General features: G+C 38.1%; 1 protein-coding gene across 1 annotated transcript in view; it reads left to right on the top strand.

The window, feature by feature from the left end:
- The window catches only part of LOC119256976 (arylamine N-acetyltransferase 1-like), a 102,769-nt gene that overhangs the window by 64,638 nt on the left and 16,120 nt on the right, over positions 1 to 22,011 (top strand). The gene's annotated exons all lie outside the window — the stretch shown is intronic.

The following is a 22,011-nucleotide window of genomic DNA, read 5'->3' as shown; positions in this document are numbered from 1 at the left end:
CAGACAGTCTGCCTGTTCTGCTCCCCACTCTGTCGCTGGTGAATCCTCTCACCCCCAACACTTCTGGCCTGTACCCTAGCTCTTGTATGCATAAATAAATAAATAAATCTTTTTAAAAAAAAGCGTTGATGGTATTTACTAATGTTAAGGCCATATTGTTTCAACAGAAACCTCAAGTACAATAAGGCTCAGTGAGAAACCATAGAATGGCTGTTAGTATTACCAAGGGCAGCATATTTGGGGACAGAGTTCCTCACAGCATGAGGAACTCACTGCAAGCGCAGATGGCTGTTGATATATGTGGGGACTAATTTTCTATGCTTGATGTCTTAGATCAACTACTTCTGTGTTTGAACAAACTGGAACTCTCCTCAGCTAGAGCCTGCTAGCCCCCTTTTCCATAACTACGTTGATTAGTCACTTTAAGTTAAATAAAGGTAACTAAATATCTCTTGCCACTAGTTTTAAAGTATATGCTCATTCTGGTCTATCACCAATTTTCGCCAAATTGTTAGCTTCAAAATAACCTTTTTATTATGATGCCCTGTTGATATGTTTAAAGGGTAGTTTCCGCATAATCACCCTTTTTTTGGCATTCCTGAGTGGGCACAAACTGCCATTTCCTTTGTAAAATAGGCATCTTCCATTCCATTCATCCTATTGAACCATCAGTTTGCTGAATGTTTCGTCAAAATTAATGTCAAATTCTTTTTTAAACTGAAGTCCTGGATTTCTCCACAGAGCACTCGTTCAGGGTAGAATGGATTTAAAGTTGCTTTTCCTTTCAAAAAATCTTGGATTCACAGGGAAATGCAAATCAAAACTACAATGAGATACCATCTTACACCAATGAGAATGGCACATATTAAAAAAACTAGCAACAACAAATGTTGGCGAGGTTGTGGAGAAAAAGGAACTCTCCTGCACTGTTGGTGGGAGTGCAAACTGGTCCAACCACTATGGAGAGCTGTGTGGAGATTTCTGGGCCTACAAAACATAGAGCTTCCATATGATCCAGCAATTCCACTCCTAGCTATTTACCCAAAGGACACAGAAACATTAATTCAAAGAGCACCTGCACCCCTATGTTTATAGCAGCACTATTTACAATAGCTAAGCTTTGGAAACAACCCAAATGCCCAAAAATAGATGACTGGAGCAAGAAGATGTGGTACATGTACACCATGGAATATTACTCAGCATTCAAAAAAGATAAACACATGCAATTTGCAGCAACATGGATGGAGCTGGAAGGGATCATGCTCAGCGAAATAAGCCAGAAAGAAAAAGAAAAATACCGGATGGTCTCACTCATAGCAGGAATCTAGAAAATCTAAATAAGGGACCAGGAAAAAGAATAACTATAAGAAAGAAAATATCAAAATCAGCAAACAACTGTGAACCAGAGACACTCTATGGTGTGTGGGGGGCAGGGAAAGGAGGGCTTGAGGTCAAAATAAGGGGGTTGTAATTGTATGGGGAATATAAAAATAAAATTTAAATTAAAAAATAAATAAATAAACTATGGTAAATAAAAAAAAAAAAATCTTGGATTCAGCCATAGATTCTGACCCATATCCTTGTAGAGGTTGGGAATATTGCTTAGACTCCTTAATTTTCACAGCAAAATGTTAACCTTGTCAATTGTTCCTAGAAACTGAACTTTAAAGAAATGATTTTAATTAGAATAATGGATTATCTGCCTATCAAGTCCTCATCAAAGAATAGACTTAGAACATTACTTTGCAACTCAGCTGAGGAAATTTCTTATGAAGGATATTCAAGGAAAATGCCATCTATCACTTCTACAGGTGTTCTAAGTTTCATACAATTTTCTAAGGTGTTCAAGTTGAGACTATAGTAAAATGTCCCAATGATAGTGTGTGATTTGAATAGATGGACAGGGCAGATATGATTCTATTTGTATTTCAGGTTATAGCCACTCACCCCAGGGTCACACAGCCAGAGGGAATAGCACTTAACTGAAACCTCCTGAATCCTCCCCAAGAATCATTTTAAGCAAACATATGCTATACATAGTACTTTCTATTCAGTTGTATAAAATGACAATTTACAGTGAACAATTTAGAAACAATTCTTTCTTGTTCTTCTCTATTTTCTTGCCAACCTTTCTAGACCACACACATTTAGATTTGGTGAAGACTCAACAAATGTTGCCCTTGTTTCGGACTATTTAATTTTCTGGTTGTCCACATAACTTTTGCAAAGAGTAGCAGGGTCACATCAGGGTCACTGGCTTACTTTGTCACATAAGGCCTAATTCATCACTGGTGCACTGGCCATTAGCCAAGTGGATTTGGCTCCACGAAAGCTGTGGAGCATGAATAGAAGTGCCCACAAACCCACAAAACAACATTGTTATGCTGTTAGCTCAAACTCTGCATTGTCTTTATTCAGTAATCTGATCTCAAAGCAGCAATTTTCATAGAAAATAGATACTTTCCTGGGTAAAATTGGGAAGCTACTATTTTATCAGTGAGTCCTGTTTCTCTGAACTGGCAGCAACAGGCCATGATTAAAGGTAGATATTAGAGGGGAGGCAGCAGGCCAATGGAAAGAGTTCTTGCCTGCAGCCCAGAGTATGAACAACAAGGTGATTCAGAAGTGCGTTTAAGAGAATGAGAAGCTTTCCTGACAGTTAAGTGTTATGAACATGTATATATAATTTAAGTTCTCTCCTTTACTAACCTTCAGTTTGTGGGATTTGCAGTTGATTCTGGTTTTGAGATATAGTAATATCAGCTAAAAAATATATTAAAACTGTACACTAAATCCAATCAGTATTGAACTGTATATCACTCATGGTGCCTTTGATTGCTTGTAATAGAAAACATCAATTCAACTGACTCAACTGATAAGGAAGATGTATTATCTTGTATAGTAAGTTCAAAGGTAGATTAGATCCAGGGTGGCATAATTCAGTAGCTAGATAAAATTAGGATCTTATTTTCTTTCCATCCCATTTTTTAATTCCTTGGAAGATTTCTCTTAACCATTCAGGTTAAGTTTGTTTTTAGATGCCCCCTTAATGGTTATAAGACTCTGTAGATATCCTGACCAGAACAATGTCAGCAGAAGAGCAAGGGCATTCACTTATATATGTATGTATCTTTCCTTTTTACCAAGCATACCTCATGTTTTATTGGCCAAGATTTATGCTACTCCAATGCCCAAACCAGACACTGGTGAGAGGAATGAAGTCCCCATTGATTGCTTTCAATAAAATCTGATTTGTCCCCTGAGCTTGGGGATCTGAGCAGCTTCCTCTTAAGTCCCAAATTTCACAGAAGAAAGTGGATATCTGAACAAAACAAGGATCCTGATAGAAAAAATAAGTGTAGTAGTAGAAGGGAAGGATGATATTTTGGTAGACAATCAAGAGATCTGATATAAAGAAGTGTTATTCATAGTAACCATAAATGAGTATGACTTGAGACAGAAGATGAGGAACTTCTAGAAGTAAGGTGAAATGTCAGATGTCAGAGAAAAATGGCAGATCTGGGTCTTTGAGACAGTAGGTATCAGATCTTCCCTGACCCAGGTGCTCTGGAAAGAAGAGGCTACATATATGTTGTGAGTAAAACTAATATGTAATGTTGGAAGCTGAGTCCTACTTTTTAACCTTTAACTAAGAGGATGGGTTTGGTGGTTCTTAATCAAATCTTAAAGTGATTCAGATACCCAAGAAAGACCTGATGTCTTTGGGCAAGTAGATATGACAACATTGAGAATATGCTTGATTCAGTGCAGGGACTGCAAGTGACCAAGGGTCCCATTTGCTCCACATTGGATTTCTACCTGAAATCCATTGCTATGCTTGCACTAGGATCACACTTCTAAGCTCTTGATGGAACAAGTCAGAAATAGTATGGCAATAGGAGATGCTGGACTCCTCTCCAACAGATTTGTCTTGAAGACCCTCTAAAGTTTTCACTACATTTTCCTTACACCACGCAGCAATGTAGGATACTTTTACAAACCTTGCTCTCTCTCTCCCTTGTTTAGAGAGAGACTTATAAAGTAGTCTGATAGCTCTCTATGTCTTCCCAGATTTCCTCTCACTGACTTTTTCCCTAATAAAATCATTGCACATTTACTCTCATCTCCCCGTTTGGATTGACAAATTGCCTGAATTAAAACCAGCATTACCAGTAGTCTGAGCCCCAGATTTTAGCATAGGTATTTGCTTCCAGATCACCCACTACCAGTGAAGAGAATGCTGTGCTAAAAGTAGGTAGGGCACAGATAATCTCTGGCACATGGTCGAAGTTAAATTGCTAAAGATTACACTCGTGGGGAACTTGGAAATCATTGAAGGTGTAATGATTTTGACATTTGGAATGTGTGGAGAGAACAATATTTACATGAAAGTGGAATTGGCTGGCTACTCTGAGATGTATTGATGCACTGAAGAAAATTAATGAGAAACAGAACTGGTAACAGTCCTTCAAGGTGCTAAATGTGCTCAATGGCCAAGTGTGAGCATCAGAAGTCCTCTATGTCCTCTTAGCTCCCACATTGGAAGAGCAGTCACAGCTGCATAGTAAACTGAATTTCTGTTAGAGTTGCAGCATTCCAGAGATTTTAAAATCATAAGTCAAAGCAGGCTATAATGAGGTCAAGGTCTTGGTGAAGAAAATACGGAGCCTAAAATATGGGACAAAGATCTGGATAGAAGCCCCTAAGCATAATGATTCTCCAACTTCTCGGGACCACTTAAGTCTGCAGGGGTAATCCCCACCCATCTCCAGCTTAAGTTAGCACTTCTGCTGCTGCCAAGATTCAGAAGCCTCTCCTGCACAAGACAATTAGGTACACCCCTGGGGAGTCGGACTAATAAACAAATTCAGTACAGTGGCAGGGTCAAAATGAATATACAAATTTTTTCTAACACTAATAATGAACTATATATAAAAGAGTTTGAAATAATCTTATGTATCTCAGTAAAGAAAAGATAAAATACTTAGGAATAAGTTTAACTGAAGATGTTTGCTGAAAACTATAAAACATTGCTAAAAGAAAATTTAAACAACAATAGAATGATTTTAAAGAAAATAACTTATGTCTGTGATGAACATGAAGTATCTGTGATCTATGTAGACAGTCACATTTATATTAAATCCTACCTTTTATTAAAAGGGATTACATTTCCTGGAGATAATTTAATCAACAATATTATCAGTTGAACTTGATATTGTAATATCAATTCTGACTAATACCCTCTCTGACTAGTCTGAATTAGTGAAGGCTACTATACTTCAATTTTGAAGTCTGAAGTTCCAGAGAATTTGTAATATAAAAGTCAGTTCAAATTCTACTTAAGTTCCTGCTATGAACCAAGAATTATGTTTGGTATTTTTTCCTATTTACATTGAAGGTACAATTCTAGTTACTTTCTTTGAGGACAAGACATTAATAATTAATCCCAGAGGATATAAACTGGTGCATTTGAAAAATAATTCACTCTGCATGAACTAGATTTCAGAAAATAACATATGTCTACAACCATGCCATCCTGAACATGCCTCATCTCATCAGAAAATAATTTTTTTAACTAGTAGAAGGAGACTTAGAAAGTAAAAAGGACTTGGAATATTGAGTTATAAATTCATTTTATGAAACTTTAGAAAAAATTTCTGAAAAAATGCAGGCAAGGAAATGATATCTCTTTAGAATCATAAAGCACAAGCTAGCGAATTACAGCCCATAGGCAAAATATGACCTACTGCCTATTTTTGTATTATCTGCAAGTTAACAATTGTTTGTACAGTTTTAGATGATTGAAAAATAAGATAAATAGCATTTCATGATATGTAAAATTTATATGAAATTAAAATTTCGGTGTTCATAAAGTTTCATTAAAACATAGCCCTGCTCCCTCATTGACAAAGTTGTTGAGACAAGTAACTATATGAGTGGGGGAAAGCACTTACTATGTAGCTCTTTACCAAAAAGCCTGCTAACCTTTGCCAAGACAAAGAAATCTCTACCACTGTATAATTCTACCCTTAGTACAATGGCAGATAAATAATTTAGAACTGCATAATTCTTTTTTTAAAGATTTTTTTATTTATGCATACAAGAACTGGGGTACAGACCAGAGGTGTGGTGAGAGGATTCACCAGAGACAGAGTGGGGAACAGAATAGGCAGATCTACTGAAATACACTGCTGAGGGGAGCAGCGGGTGAGTCAGGCAAGGTCTGCTGCGCCATGTGGGTCAGCTCCCTGGCTGGGGATTGAAATTGTGCATCAGTGGCTGTGGATTGCTTCATAGGTTTTGTGTTAACTCCTTGTGCCACCAGGGAGGCCCTCTTTTTTTTTTTTTAACAGAAAAGGCAGAGTTATTGAGTGCTCTGCAAGGGAGCAGGGGATGAAAAATGAGGACCTCTTGTATACTTTCTTAAGGTGCCAGTTTGTGCCAGTTATCTGCTGGGATGTCTAGCTTTGGGTGTTGACTTTTGACACAGTGTGTCCTAACTCCGCTTCTGCATTTCTGAAGCTCTGCAGGTCATGGTCAAGGTGATTGGCTTAGGCCTGTTTCCCATGGCAACCTTATTGATTCCCTTTATCTTTTCAAGCCTGAGAGGAGGGTGCCAAATATTTGGAAAAGGGGTGAAGGTCTGGCTTCTGTAATTGCTTGGAGTTAAATTTTGGGAGCATAAAGATGGTCCTACCTAGATTATTGTCATCTTGGGAAAGTAGGGTATGGGGTGCTCTTGTGCTTTTTGGCCAGGGTCAATTTTAAGTGTTATGTGTTGTTTTGAGAGACTATGGATGGTGCTGGGATACCCAAGAGTCTAGGTCCATGTATTCTGTACCCATTTGTGGATCTAGGTCTCAAAACTCTGTGACCAGGAGCTATAGTTTGATGATCTGTAAACAAGATGAAATTAAACAAAAAGGTTAAGCGAGCAGGGTCTTAAAAGGACCTTACTGCAGGAATTTAGTATAAGAGGTGTAGTTCCCTCTAGCCTCTAGCTTGAGGGCATATTGTAGCTTCCTAGGAAAGATATGAAAGTCCTTTGTACCCTAAAATAACTGCTTAAGTCTAAAGTGACATGTTTATTTAATGGTTTCTGATTTTATAAACTTAGTGACACTGGGACAGGAAAATGAAATACATACAATATACTCTCAAAAATAAAATATTAGAGAAATTGGAATGGTAATATATGTTTACTGGTGTATATTTCTTTATTGTCAATGTAAAAAGTGAGAATGCCGAATATGTTGTCAATACCTCAACAGAAAGGAAAAACGTTAAGTTTTAGCTTTAAGAAGACCAATAAGACCAATAGCAAAATTCTTTGGGCATTATGAATCGAGATATTTTTAAATAAGATGTTCTGAAATTCTACACACTTTCCTTTTTAAATTAATAATCAATAAATAACCTATGTTCCTGTCATTAATTCCTTTCTGGTGGGGATTTCTCTTTTCACATTTAGACTTCCTGCTCCTCAGACTTTGTGTCAGTTCTCTTGTATTCATCTTGTTCCATCTCCACACATTTCCATTTTCTTGTGGATTTTCTTCTTCATGACTCAGTCTAATTTCTCTTCTTTTCCTTTAGCTTTGAGCCTTACTAACACCTGCTCATCTAATCTCTAGTTCCCGCCCTCAGATCTAGGATCCTATCCAAATGCAAATTCGTCCCCCACACCCAAACACACCTGCCAACTGCTCAGCACCACTTCACACAATCAGTATGCGGCTCTACTCTCCCTGCTCCAATTAAGCCACCATCATTTCTGTGAGCATATGGTCTCTACACTGCGTCCTATTCCCTGTATCCGGAAGGACGTGTCCTGCCAAGGACACATAATCAGACCTGGAAAGGCTCACACATTGGTATTTCTATTCCACGCCATCTTGAGAAACTACAAAGCATTAAAGGACATATTCAAAAAGATTCTTCTGTCTATTATTAGATTTGATCCTGCCCAAGAGCAGAAAGAGCAGACAAAACCAGCAAAGAAATGAAATTAATAATCAAGGCTGAAAGAAAAAGAAAAAGATGCAAGAAAGAGAATAGAAGAAGTACACACACACATAAAATACATCTGTGCTTATTAATGAAAATCTCCATATTCCACTCCATCACATAATATGTTTGGCACAGCCATCCTTTCCTAATTATCTAAATCTCATCATTCCTAGTTATACCCACTTATCTGGGTCTCAAGGAAATCCAGCTAAAAATGGGGTTTGTCTGTACTTCAGATTGAATCAATACTATTCCCTGCACGTGTAAATATCACTTTATTCTTTTCAAGTTTCTTTCATGAAATGGTCTTATTTATTTATAGTTGTTAGTTATAAACAGTGCAGGAGCTGCTCATTCAGTATTTGGAGCTCATTTGGAGCTTTCAACAGAACACACTTTAAAGTCAGAGACAAATTTGACTTGCAAGATCATCGGCAACTTCATTGCTTTGGGAAACTTGTCATTATGATACGAGGAGGCAGTGCGATATCTGAGCCCAACTTAAAATTATCCACTATGTCAAAAGTTATCACAATTAAACATCATATAGAAAAGTTAACTCAAAATCGATGAAAGACTAAATGTAAGGCCTGAAACTATGAGGAGAAAACACAGAAAAAACTTCATATCACTGAATTTGACAATAATTTCTTAATTGTGACATGACAACAAAAGTAAAAATAATGCATTAGATTACATTAAAAGTAAAATCTCTGTATTAAAAGATACAGTTAGCAGAGTGAAAGGGCAACCTATGAAATGGGCTAAAACATTTGTAAATTCCATATTTAATACTGGTTGGTATCAAGATTAATATATTAAGAACTCTTATAACTTAATAATAGAAAAGCAAATAATAAATTAATACATGAGCAAAAAGGTTTGCATGTAAATTACTTCAGAGATGATATACAAATGACCAAGAAGCATTTGAAAAGATGCTTAGCATCACTAATCATTAGTAAAATAAAAATCAAAACTATAATGATACATTATCTCACACTCAAGAGGATGACTAATACTACAAAAAAAAAAAAACCCAGAAAATAATAAGTGTTAGCAAGAATATGGAGAAATTGGCACCTGTATGTACCACCAGTATGAATGTGAAAAGGTGCAGCTGCTATAAGAAAAACAGTATGAAAGTGTACCTCAAAAATTAGAAAGAAAATTACATGAGGGGCCTCCCTGTGGCACAAGTGGTTAAGACGCAGCCTTGAAGCTATTCGCAGCCACTGTAGCCTGAGTTCAATTCCCGGCCAGGAAGGTGACCCACATGGCGCAGCAGACCTCTCCCAACTCGCACACTGCTCCCCTCAGCAGTATATTTCAGTCAGTTCACCTGCTCTGCTCCCCACTCTGTCTCTGGTGAATCCTCTCACCCCCCCACACCTCTGGCATGTACCCTAGTTCTTGTATGCATAAATAAATAAATCTTTAAAAAAAAGAAAATTACCACATGATCTAGCCATTCCACTTCTGTGTATAAATTCAAAAGAATTGAAAATGAGATATCAAGGAGATATGTGCACATGTTAATAACAGTGCTGTTAGTGTCCATTTGAATAGATAAACAAAATGTAGTATATACATACATACAATAAAAGATTATACAGCATTAAGGAATAAAATTCTTACACATGCTACTACATAAATGAACTTTGAGAACATTACCATAAGTAAAATAAATCAAATAAAGAAAACAAACACTGTATGATTGCACTTAAATGAGCTATCTAGAGTGACCAGTTTATGGAAACAAAAAGGGTAATGGCAGGCGACAGAGGCTGGAGGAGAAGGGAGTTGCTCAATGTATATATATTCCCAGCTTTGCAGGGTAATAAATTTTTGGAGATTTGTGCCTAACAATGTAAATACACTGAATGCCACTGCAATGTACACTGAAGTGTATTGAAATGTACTGAAAAATGATTAAGGTAGTAAATTTTATGTTGTCTGTATTTAACCACAATTTAAAAAAAAGCTTATTGAAGCTAATGCCCTCTCATTTTATAATACATTGCACATTCCCCTCCCACATAACTCCTTCCTTACCATCCTTTCATAACAAGTAGGGAGCAATTGTCATGAAAGGGAACAGAAGGAGCTTTGGCATTTGCTGTTTGGTGAGCTGACCCAGTGATTTCGAAGACCCTTGACTTGATGCTATATAAAGTAAGATCCAATTCAGTATCCTTAGAGCCATAAATAAATATAGCCCCAAATACCATTATTATAAAAATCTTACATGGGCACATTTGGGAAAGGTGTATGACCCAGTTCTAATTCTAAAGTAGTCACACAGGAAAATTGTGAGACATTCAAAGTTCAACACAGAATTCAGGCTGACATCTGGTTGAGTATTACCAGCTCCCAGAGCACTCCAAAAGACTCTTAGCAGTCAAAGAGGAAATGAATGAACTCCATATCCACTGCAAGACCTTCACCCATGAACTGAAGGCTCATACAAACTCCCAGTTGAGTGTGTCCCCTCCTTACCCCATTACCCTTTAGTCCCAGGAATCTTTTTGCTGAACAGGTTTCATGTTTGGGAACAGTATGGAACAGTGATGGACAGGAGAGAAGAGTTTATGGGGTCTGTGATGCCTTTCACTATCCTTCCCTTCTCTGTGAAATAAATAACAAAAAACCTTACAAACACACACACACACACACACACACACACACACAAATTTTAAAGTACCTGAATTTTTTGGCATGGTCTGGGTGAGTATAAACATGTCTCACTCATAACCTTTCTGGAGGAGAGAGATTTTTTTTTTAAGATTTATTGCGGCCTCCCTGGTGGTGCAGCGGGTTGAGCGCAGCACTGTGAAGCTGTCCACAGCCTCTGCAGTGCAGGTTCAATTCCTGGCTGGCCAGGGAGATACCCACATGGAGCGGTAGACCTCTCCTGTCTCACCCATTGCTCCCCTCAGGAGTGTATTTCAGTGGATCTGACTGTTCTGCTCCCTGCTCTGTCCCTGGTGAATTCTCTCACTCTCTTGCACCTCTGGCCTGTACCCCAGTTCTTGTATAAATTAAAAAAAAATCTTTTAAAAAAAGCCTTATTTATTTATGCATACAAGAGCTGGGGTACAGGCCAGAGATGTGGGGAGTGAGATGAATCACCAGAGACAGAGTGGGGAACAGAACAGGTTGCTCTACCGAAATACACTGCCAAGGGGAGCAGCGGGCAAGTCAGGAGAGGTCTGCTGTGCCATATGGGTCACCAACCTGGCCGGGGATTGAACTTGTGCTGCAGTGGCTGCAGATTGCTTCACAGTGCTGTGTCTTAACCCCTTGCACCACCAGGGAGGGCCCTGGAGGAGAGGGATATTAAAAGAGAAAGGAAATAGATGGAGAAGAGAATAACATGAGAGGGCTCAACAACTTCAATGGCTTACAATGCCCCCAAATTATTGCACAAAACAGTTATCTGTCAGTGGAATTTTCAAAGAAGATGTGATAACGTCTCTGAGCAGTAATTCCTATGGAACAGGCATTCCTATGCAACTAACTCTGGAGGTATCTTCTCAATATGTGTATGAATGACTAAACAATGGGAAGATCACCATTGAACAAATGTAAATGCTAATTAAGGAAAATGTGGTATAAATTCCAGAAAATTATTCCATTAATAGCAAAGAAAACTTGGAGAGTTTTTTTTTTTTTAAAGATTTATTTATTTATTTATACAAGCACTGGGTACAGTCAGAAGCGCCGGAGGGTGAGAGAATTCACCAGAGCCAGAGCAGGGAGCAGAGCAGGCAGAAGGACCGAAGTACACTGCTGAGGGGAGCAGCGGGCGGCAGGAGAGGTCTGCGTGCCATGTGGGACCCTCCTCCGGTGGCCGGGGAGCAGCTGGGGATTGAACCGGCGCCGCAGAGGCCGCGGGCAGCTTCGCAACCCAGCGCTCAACCACTGCGCCACTGGGGAGTCCCGAAAGTGACTTTCTAAATAGAGAAAAAGAAGCAATATTTGCAGCTCAAATACTATATGGTAGTCTATAATTTTGTTTGTGTAATGATTTTGTGAGATTTAGTTAAGTTTTCCTTGGGATGGGAAACTTCAAAGTTATGACAAATGGTGCTCACTACCCTAAATCATGGATTTATCTAAGGGTTAGACATCAGTTTTCCTTTTATCATATTTCACTTGAGCAATAATAATAGTCTCCTGATTGGCATCTCATCATCCATTCTGGCCCCTTCCAATTTGTTCTCCATTCTTCAGACATAATAGCTCTATAAAATTGTGCAGCAGGTTATATCATGGTCCTAGAGTTTCCTTTGCCTGGAACACTCTACCCCCATCCCACCTCCTATTTAAATCCTATTCATTCTTCAGGTTGCAGCTTAGAGAAAGCCTTCCTTAATCACTCATTCCCCCCAAAACAGTTCGATCCCTTTTGAGGAGCTTCAATCACATCCTCACACTTAGCCCTCATGCTTGTTTACCTGAATTTAACTTGTTTGCCTTCCTGTCTTCCCCTTACATTCCCCATGAGTTCCATGGAAACAAGGAGTAGACCTGACTGATTCATAACTGTATTCCCAGCAACAGCACAGTTTTCAGTCCATAGAGAACATTCAACAAACATTTTTGAGTGCCACTATCTTAGATTCTCTTCTGACAGGGGTCCAGCCTTCTCTCCAATAGAGATGCTGTTGCCAAAAGTGATGAAAGGAGGCATCATGGTAGAGCTGTCCCCACATCTTCCAACAGCCCCTCATTCTCTCCAACCTAAGGATGCTCAAGCATCCTTTTCTCTCATGCCACAAGGCAGAGCCAGTGAGAATACTTGGCTTCCAAGTACAACCGCACTAATATTAAGATATTGATCATTCTTTCCTTGATAAAAGCTTCTCTTCCTCTGCAACCCACACAGCAATTTTAATCATTCCTCCAGGCTGCTTTCTCTCTGTGACAGGATGACTCCATCCTCCAGTACTGAGTTCATTGCCTTCCTCAGAAGAATCAGGGGTGGTTAGGCACTGCCAAGGGAACTTGGATTTCCATGAAATGCACTCTCTCTTTTCATGGGTGTGATCTTGTTTCCTTTTTTCCATTATTAATAGAATAATTTCTACTCATAAATATTTCAGAGATTTCATTTACCTAGTGCTTGAAGACATAGATGAAGCAGGGGATCTTCCTACAGGGAAATTATATATGCACTTTAGGGAGCAGCTTATATATTCTGGGCTCAACTGCAGAACCCAGAAATTAATTGTGAAGGCAGAATTTAGAGGCACTAGGAGATTTACAGCCCATTAGTACAATCTGAGTGTCAACAACAGATTTAGATTGGCTTAAAATTGAGGTAGACGCTTACAAAGTCACTTCCCACAAATACCACAGAACCAGTCACACACACACCACCAAAAGAACCTAGATGAAAAATGCATACCTCCTCATTAGCCTTATTCCTTAACACTCCTTTGAGCAGACTTCTTTATCAAATATAGTTGGCATTGACTTTTGCTTAATTTGGAATTTTTAATGTCCCTTTTACCAAAGAAAAACAGAGCAAGACAATGTTTAAAGCAGTAAAAACATTTCATTCAGGGCAGTAGCAACAGGGGAAAAGAGACCTCAGTATTGAACTTGGCTCAATTTTTTGGTTACCGCATGGGTAAATGGGAATTTATAGCTAAGAAGCAGGGTAGGGTCTAGTAATTAGGAAACTACTTAAAGGAAGTATCAAGATAAGGTAGATTCTGGCTACTGGCCTAACAGTATCTGCTGAAGACAGGGCAGGCGGGTCAAATGTCTCCTGGGGTGGGAGTGGGGGTGTGGAGAATAAGAAACCCAGTTAGTTATTGAGGGTGATCAACTAGGCAGAGGAGGAAACTCTGGCTGAATTGACTTAGCAGGGTCTGGCTAAAACTGAATTTTACAAGGAAGTATGCAGATGGGCCTAGGAGAAGGTCCAGGAGCCAAGCTAAAGTTTGGTTGAACGAATCTTTGTTACTCCACATCCCCTACTGTCTATTCAAGGCAAGATCTTGGAAGGCTTATTAAGGTGGGCTCACATGTTATCCCTCTATTAGGTTTCCAGGGTCACTTCCTCACTTCTCCTTAATGCTTACTATTTGTACCTTTACAGGGTCTCACATGAAATTATTTGTATATAGAAATGCACTAAAAATCCCCAGAGGACAGCTATAACCTTTAACTTGTCTTTTTGTTCATACCTACATTGTGTAGCACATAGTGAGTGCTTAGTAAATGTTAACATACTGAATATCATTGAAATCCTTTGGATTTGTGGACAGAGTTCAAGATATTAAAAACTCATTCTGGACCTGGCTTCTTGCTCCCTAATTCTTTATGATTCATCCATTATTCTGCCTCCCCTTGAAAATTTGGAGTCTTATTGAAAATTAGATCATCAGGTTTTTAATACATTTGTTAAAATTAATTGCATTTTGTTTATGATAGAATTGGGAGGAAATGGAAAAGAGAAATCTTTGTCAAGAATAATGATCCACAGGGCCTCCCTGGTGGCACAGCGGGTTGAGCACAGCGCTGTGAAGCTGTCTGCAGCCTCTACATTGCTGGTTCAATCCCTGCTGGCTGGCGAGAATCCCACATAGTGCAGCAGATCTCTCCTGTTGCCCTGCAGCTCCCCTCAGCAGTGTATTTCTGTTATTTGCCTGTTCTGCTCCCTGCTTTGTCTCTGGTGAATTCTCTCACCCTCCCATGCCTCTGGCCTGTATCCCAGCTCTTGTATAAAAATAAATTTTTAAAAAATCTTAAAAAAAAAAAAAGAATAGTGATCCACAATTATTGTCAGGTACAAATATTCACAAATGTGCCATTTGGGGGCTTTCTGGAGCTCTCTTTCCTCGTATTGGGAAGGCTATCCTGAACATTTTAGTGAATATGCTATTCTAAGACATATAAATGGTCACACATTAGTTAACTGAAGGACAATGAGGAATTCACCCAATGAAGTAAAGTAGTATTTCCTGCTGCCCCCTACAAAAGGATGGAGCAAATCTAGAATGTGGGACTTTCTACAGGACATGAGGACAAAAATAAAGACAGGGGGAAGTCCATAAATCAAATGAAACCAAAAATGACTATGAAACACATTTTGGAAACAATTAGGAAAATTTGAATAGAGACTACATGTTAGATGCTATTGTGTAACTGATGTTAATTTCATATGTCAAGGAGTGGGGGCACATACCATGGTTTGTTATATATAAATGTTTAAAGTCATAGGCCAAGCTGACATGTTGCTAAGTGAAGGATATCCTCCCTCTTTCCCCCATTCCCCCTCCCTTAATTACATGAATAAAAATTTGAGTTCAAACATTTTCAGAGGGATAAGGGACATACCTCTCCCCTTGTCCCAGATAAGCATTCTTATCTTCTTTATTTACCCTCTCGGTTTAACAACCTTGTTTTCTTACATTCCACGAGGAAAACAACATCCCTAAGAAGATAGCATCAAAATTCCTAACTATCAAAATGATTAAGCAGGTTGGCACCAACGTGAATCTCCCCAAAAGGCAATATAGTATGACTTATGCAATATTTAGCAATGGATTTCTATGATCTTTATTCTATCCAAACCCATGTTGACCAATGTTTGATTTGCTATATAAAACCAAAAAGTACCAAATATTTGAAAAATGGGAGAATTATTTCAGGATCCATAAATCAGTTTTCTTCATGACTGACAGCCCCACTCTCAAAATATCCAGATGAATCATAAATATTGATCAATGTAGAGGAAGATCTTCATTTTATAAAATCAATAAATACAACTAGAATGCAGAAATACCTGTTTTTACTGGGCTTGAAAAAATCATAAAATCATTCTTTACCCTAAAATAATATGTACAGACTAAAGGCCTCCATGAGTTTCTTGCAATTCTTATCATTATTAGAATGCTTTCAATCAGTTGTTCCCAGACACTATGGTTTTTGTGGTGGGTTACTATGTCAAAATTTTTATAATGGATGTTTAAAGACATGAATAATTAAAGAATAAATTGTTAATGATAACATAAAAGAAGAGAAAATTGTTAAAACATTAAAAAAATTAGTTTTGAAAAATATTTTTTAAAAATCTGTTAACATCTTCTTCAACATGCTCCACTAGCTAGTCAATGACCTTCTGTTTTTCACCATATTTAATCGCATAATTATGAATTACTCCATTCTATCAATGGTCTGAGCTCCTACTAGTCCAGACCCAAAGTTGGTTTTTTTATGTGTGGAGCCAAAATTAAACATACATCCTTCAGTTTAAAGGCAAAAGTAATACTTGATGAAGATTGATTTCATATTCTGTTTCCTAAAATTTGAGCATGATAAGGGTGACACTAGCCAGAAACTCATGGGAAGGGAAAAGCAGCGTGACCGTGATGACAAGCCTCACAATATGCTGGCACTGTCTCCCGGGAGGACATCTGCCATCTCCTCCTGTTTACCAGGCAGCATTTGTGTATGCCGGGATGTGGGATGTGTTTGAGATAATATATGTGTAAATAGAATTCCCTTCTACCCTATAGGAGAAACACCTTTCTTGATTAAAAAATAAAAAGTGTCCTTTTCCATAACTTAATCCTCCCAAACTGGCAAGCTTTGGGCCATTCCAAGTTTTAATAGCAGTCTCCACAGAAGAGAAGCCTGTCCTTGCACTTAAAGTAGTTTCCTGTAGCAGTTCTGTTGATTACCAAATGATCCATATGTAGTTTACCAGTTTAAGCAAAAAATAGTAATTTTGAATCAAAAGTGGTCACAGTACCCACATTGAGACTGAGAGTATTACTACTACCAGAAATATTTATATATGTGTCTCCTATTTTTTCTAAATAAATAAAATGCTTTTTTGGGCTTACTCTTGTGTTACTTGGTATATTGAATTAAGTATGTACACACACATACACTTTTTTTGGGGGGAGGTTCTAGAGTTAAGAAACAAAACAAAACAAAAAGCAAGATATTTCCTGATCTCTACAAGTTTGACTTGGTAAAGAAAAAGAAAAGTTACAAACACACACATACATCAGCATGATAAATGCTATGATAGCAGGCACAATGAAATTTAAGACATTCTTATAAAGTTTCAAATACTTAAGGGCCCCATACTTCATTTAGTATCTATTCTTGGCAAGACTCTATTCTGATTTTTATCTGTAGGTGAATATTCTAGCATATTATCTTTCTTACTGGTAGACAGCAATTTTAATAAACAAGGATATTTTAAGAATCAGCAAGCACTTTAAAAAACTCATATCTGAGGGAATCACATCAGGTGTAAAGCCTCCATTATCATGTCTTCCTCAGACTTTTTCAAAAGTAAATCTCATTCACTCTCACAGTCTTATTTACGACCTATAAATGGATGGCTAACAATGTCGTATTTTACTCTTGATCTCTCTAACTGCTTACTCAAACTTCTGATCAAACTAAATTCTTATTCAAACTAAATTCAAATTCAAACTGAAAGTTTCACATAGTTTAGAAAGTCAGCTTGTCCAAAACGGAACTCAAAATGAGGACTACCAGTTATTAAAACTGATTTAAAGGTAAGTAACTAAAATAAATTGGTGCCGGTTCTGGAAGAGAATGAAATACAAGAGAAATAAATCCAAATACATGTAAAAGTTTACAACAGAATTAACATCACATTTTAAATCTGGGGAAAAGACAAATGATTCAATAAACAGTATTAGACACTTGGCTAGTTATTTTGGGAATTGGATAAGATGAATCCCTAGCAAAAGCCAAAATAAATTCCAAGGTACATCAAAATGTTACCTGTTAAAATAAAATAATAAAAGAATTAAAACAACATACAAATGATTCTATTGACAACGATGAGATAAAGGAAAAATTTAAGCATTGTAAAGGTCATATAAATTTGTTATTAAAATTTACAACATAGGGCCTCCCTGATGGCGCAACGAGTTGAGCGCCACGCTGTGAAGCTGTCCGCAGCCTCTGCAGTACGGGTTTGATCCTGGCCGGTGAGAATTCCACACGCGCGGCAGACCTCTCCTGTCTCGCCCGCTGCTCCCCTCAGCAGTGTATTTCTGTTGTCTTCCTGTTCTGCTCCCTCCTCTGTATCTGGTGAATCCTCTCACCCTCCTGCACATCTGGCCTGTACCCCAGCTCTTGTATAAAAATAAATAAATCTCAAAAAAAAAATTACAACATAGGGGCCTCCCTGGTGTCACAAGGGGTTAAGACGCAGCACTATGAAGCTATCCGCAGCCACTGCAGCACGAGTTCAATCCTCAGCCAAGAAGGTGGCCCACATGCAGCAGTAGACCTCTCCTGACTTGCCCGCTGCTCCCCTCAGCAGTGTACTCATGTCAGTCTGCCTGTTCTTCTGTTCCCCACTCTGTCTCTGGTGAATCCTCTCACCCCCCATACCTCTGGTCTGTACTCCAGTTCTTGTATGCATAAATAAATAAATCTTTTTTAAAAATTAAAAAAATAAAATTTACAACAAACAACTTTTAAAATGTTCCGTTGATAGATGTTGATTTGATGATAAACACCTGAAACAAATAATGTTATAATACAATGTTATATCAATAACATTTTTTAAAATTTCTGTATGGCAAATAAGGCATAAAGAAATTCAAACTACAAATGATTTGAAAGCATATTTTTAACATCTGACAGCATCTGACATGATAAAGGAGTAATTTCCTTAACACATGTAATTTATAAATCAATAAAAATGTTCAAAGTTCATAAACAAATAGTTGAAAGAGAAAGAAAATATAAATGTCTACTAAATATATAAACATTTTAATATTATTCAGAATTATAGAAAAAATAATGAAAACATTATTAAGGCAGCAGAGCCTTAAGGGTATACAAACATCTTCTTCAAACACTATATGATCCAGCAAATCCACTCCTAGGTATCTACCCCAAGTGTGTAAAGATACTAATTCAAAGGGACGTGTGCATTCTCCTGTGTTTGTTGAAGCATTATTTACAATAGCCAATCTACAGAAACAAACTAAGTGTCTAAATACAGATGATTGGAACACGCAATATGGAATACTTCTCAGTTATAAAAATGGTCAACTCTTGACATTTGCAACATGTTATCCTTTACTATCTAGAAATCCCTCATAGAGTCTGAAACTTGTAGTTTTTAATCTGTAAGTCTCTCTTATATACAATAGACCAAATGATGTGATGATAAGGTATAATGAGGACAGAAGCTTTTTATAGTCCTATGATTAGTCTCAAAACTTTAAGCCTAGACTGTGACCCAGGGTATGAATTTAAAAAATGCTTCCCATTCCCCTTAGGTGAGGCATGAATGCTAGAGAGGGCTGAAGGTGGGTATTTCTCTTACTCCACTTTGACTAGGCTCTAATAAAGTAATTTCCCAGGAGGGGTAGGGGGAATAGAATGCTTTTGGCTTATTTCCAAAAGATTATACTTCTTGTCCTTTTGCCAGATGCATAGGGAGAGTCCTCTTTGGTTTTCACAGTGAGAGTCTGGCAGGGTTCCTAGAGGAAAAACTTTAAAAAGGATGAAGTTTTTAACTTCCAAGCTCCAAGAATTCACCAATTTAAATTTTAAGTGTGCTTAATAATACTGAATTCAACTATGGGTTTCTAATCCCGGGTTTCAGTTCCCAGTAATCTACATCTTCTATGTATGTACCTCACTGTTCCTCTACTTTTTAAGACAACAGTTTGCCTTGTGTCTTCAGTACTCTGATTGATCTAACTGACTTTCAGGTGTTGTTGATTTCAGTGAAAATAGTAGATGGTTTCCAAACTTTTACTTGTTAGAGCAGAAACCATAAGACCTGGGAATCTAATTTTAAGCAAATTTACTTAACAAAAAAAATCTTGATTTAGAGGACAATGTCTTCCATCATCCAAAGGAGAGTTTTATCATCATCTTATCTTTGCAAACTACAGGTTTTTTTTTCTTCAGCAAGAAAGTTAAAATGATTGGTCACGATTTAATATTTGAAATACAACAATTTAACACATTCAAATCTTTATAATACACTGATTCTATTATTTATTTTTTTAAGATTTATTTATTTCTGTACACAAAAGCTGGGGTACAGGCCAGAGATACAGGTCGGGGGGGAAGAGGAATCACCAGAGACAAAGTGGGGAACAGAACAGGCAGACTGACTGAAATACACTATTATTTTAAGTATAATTATTTTCTTTCAAGTAGTATGCTTACAACTTTTCCAACTGCATGTATTGGAATCAAGAGGGTGATTATGGGCCTCCCTGGTGGCACAGCGGTTGGTTGAGCACAGTCCTGTGAAGCTGTCCACAGCCTCTGCAGTGCAGATTTGATCCTGGCTGGCCTGGGAGATACCCACATGGCACGGCAGACCTCTCCTGTCTCGTCCACTGCTCCCCTCAGCAGTGTATTTCGGTCAGTCTGCCTGTTCTGTTCCCCGCTCTGTCTCTGGTGAATCCTCTCACCCTCCCACACATCTGGCCTGTACCTAAATAAAATAATTCTTTGGGGAAAAAAAAGGGTGATTATGTTAATATTACTATTATCTCTGTATCTCTGTTTCTTCTTTGGTGAGGAAAGTAGTTCAAGTATTTCTTAATTCAGTTATCTTTCCATATGAAAAGTCTAGGAAATAGTCATATTTTGATTTAAAAGTTTGGATAGACACGTTACTGGAGGCTGGAGAAAGTTCTCCAGTCCACTGATGTCCCAGAATACAACCTCAGGTGTTTTTGCCCTTAGACAACAGGTCTGATTGTTCTCTAAGTCACAAGACTCCTTATACAAGCTCCTGTGCCAGTTCTTGCTGGAGATCTACAAGGGTCTGTGTTACTTGGCTAAAGAAATAGGACAAAAGGGCCTCCCCTGTGCGCAGCGGTTGAGCGCTGGGTGGCGGGCGAAGCTGCCTGCAGCCTCCGTGGCTCCGGTTCGTTCCCAGGCTGCTCCCCAGCCACCAGAGGAGACCTCTCCTGCCGCCCCACTGCTCCCCTCAGCAGTGTACTTCGGTCCCTCTGCTTGCTCTGCTCCCCGCTCTGGCTCTGGTGAATTCTCTCACCTTCCCGCACTTCTGACTGTACAGTGCTTGTATAAATAAATAAATCTTAAAAAAATCTATAAATAAATTAAAAAAAAAAGAAACAGGACAAAACTCAGAATTATGAATTTGCTATCTATATTTTAATTCCAGTTGTCAAATTTCTTGGAATTGGATAGCAAATAGTCATACTTGTTTAAAAAAGTTACTCTTCCATATGTGTCAAACTGTACAGCCCAAAACCTGCATGCTGGGATTATATCCTTTCCCTGCAACGTTTTATTAACAAGATCTGTTCTGCAATCCATTCCTCATCTCTGCTGGCAATACTGGGTATTTCCTCACACCTTGCCATTTAATAAATGGGAAGTTTGAAATATCAAGAGGAATATGTAGAACTGCTCACGTTCACTATAAATCAGCAAAGTACAAACTAAACAACCCTGGACTATCACTTTGATACATAAGATCAATAGATATTTGAAGTTTGCTAACAAGTTGTCAGTATATAAGGGCACCAGGAATAGTTCCACAAAAGAGCATAGTAATACTCAGTGAAATTAAGTATGCATATGCCCTGACCCCAAACATCTCTTTCCTGATGTATATCCATTCAAAACTTCCATGTTCATCTAGGGCATATGGGTGAAAGCATTCATCACAGTGATGAATGTGGTAACCAGAAATTGGAGACAACCTAAGTGTCCTTCATCGGTGGAACTGGTTAGCTAAATGGTCTTAGAGAGGGTTCCACATTATATATTTATACCCATCCTAAACATGGGCACATTTCAGTCACATTGCACAGTGCCTTTGTGTGAAGTGGCAGATGGGAGTGAAAATGGACCTTGAAAGGAATAAAAACAAACACATGGACCTCATAGAACTGATGAAGAAAGGGTGTCATCTGGGGAGCTGATTTTAACCATCCAGCTTCTTCTCTTCCTCTAGGTATATGGGTTTGATTTTCCTAA

Source organism: Talpa occidentalis, unplaced genomic scaffold (genome assembly GCF_014898055.3).
Source record: "Talpa occidentalis isolate TD23 unplaced genomic scaffold, MPIMG_talOcc4v2.1 talOcc4.4, whole genome shotgun sequence".
NCBI lineage: Eukaryota > Metazoa > Chordata > Mammalia > Eulipotyphla > Talpidae > Talpa > Talpa occidentalis.
The sequence above is the reverse complement of the archived record's forward strand: the minus strand, read 5'-3'. Positions and strand labels throughout refer to the sequence as shown.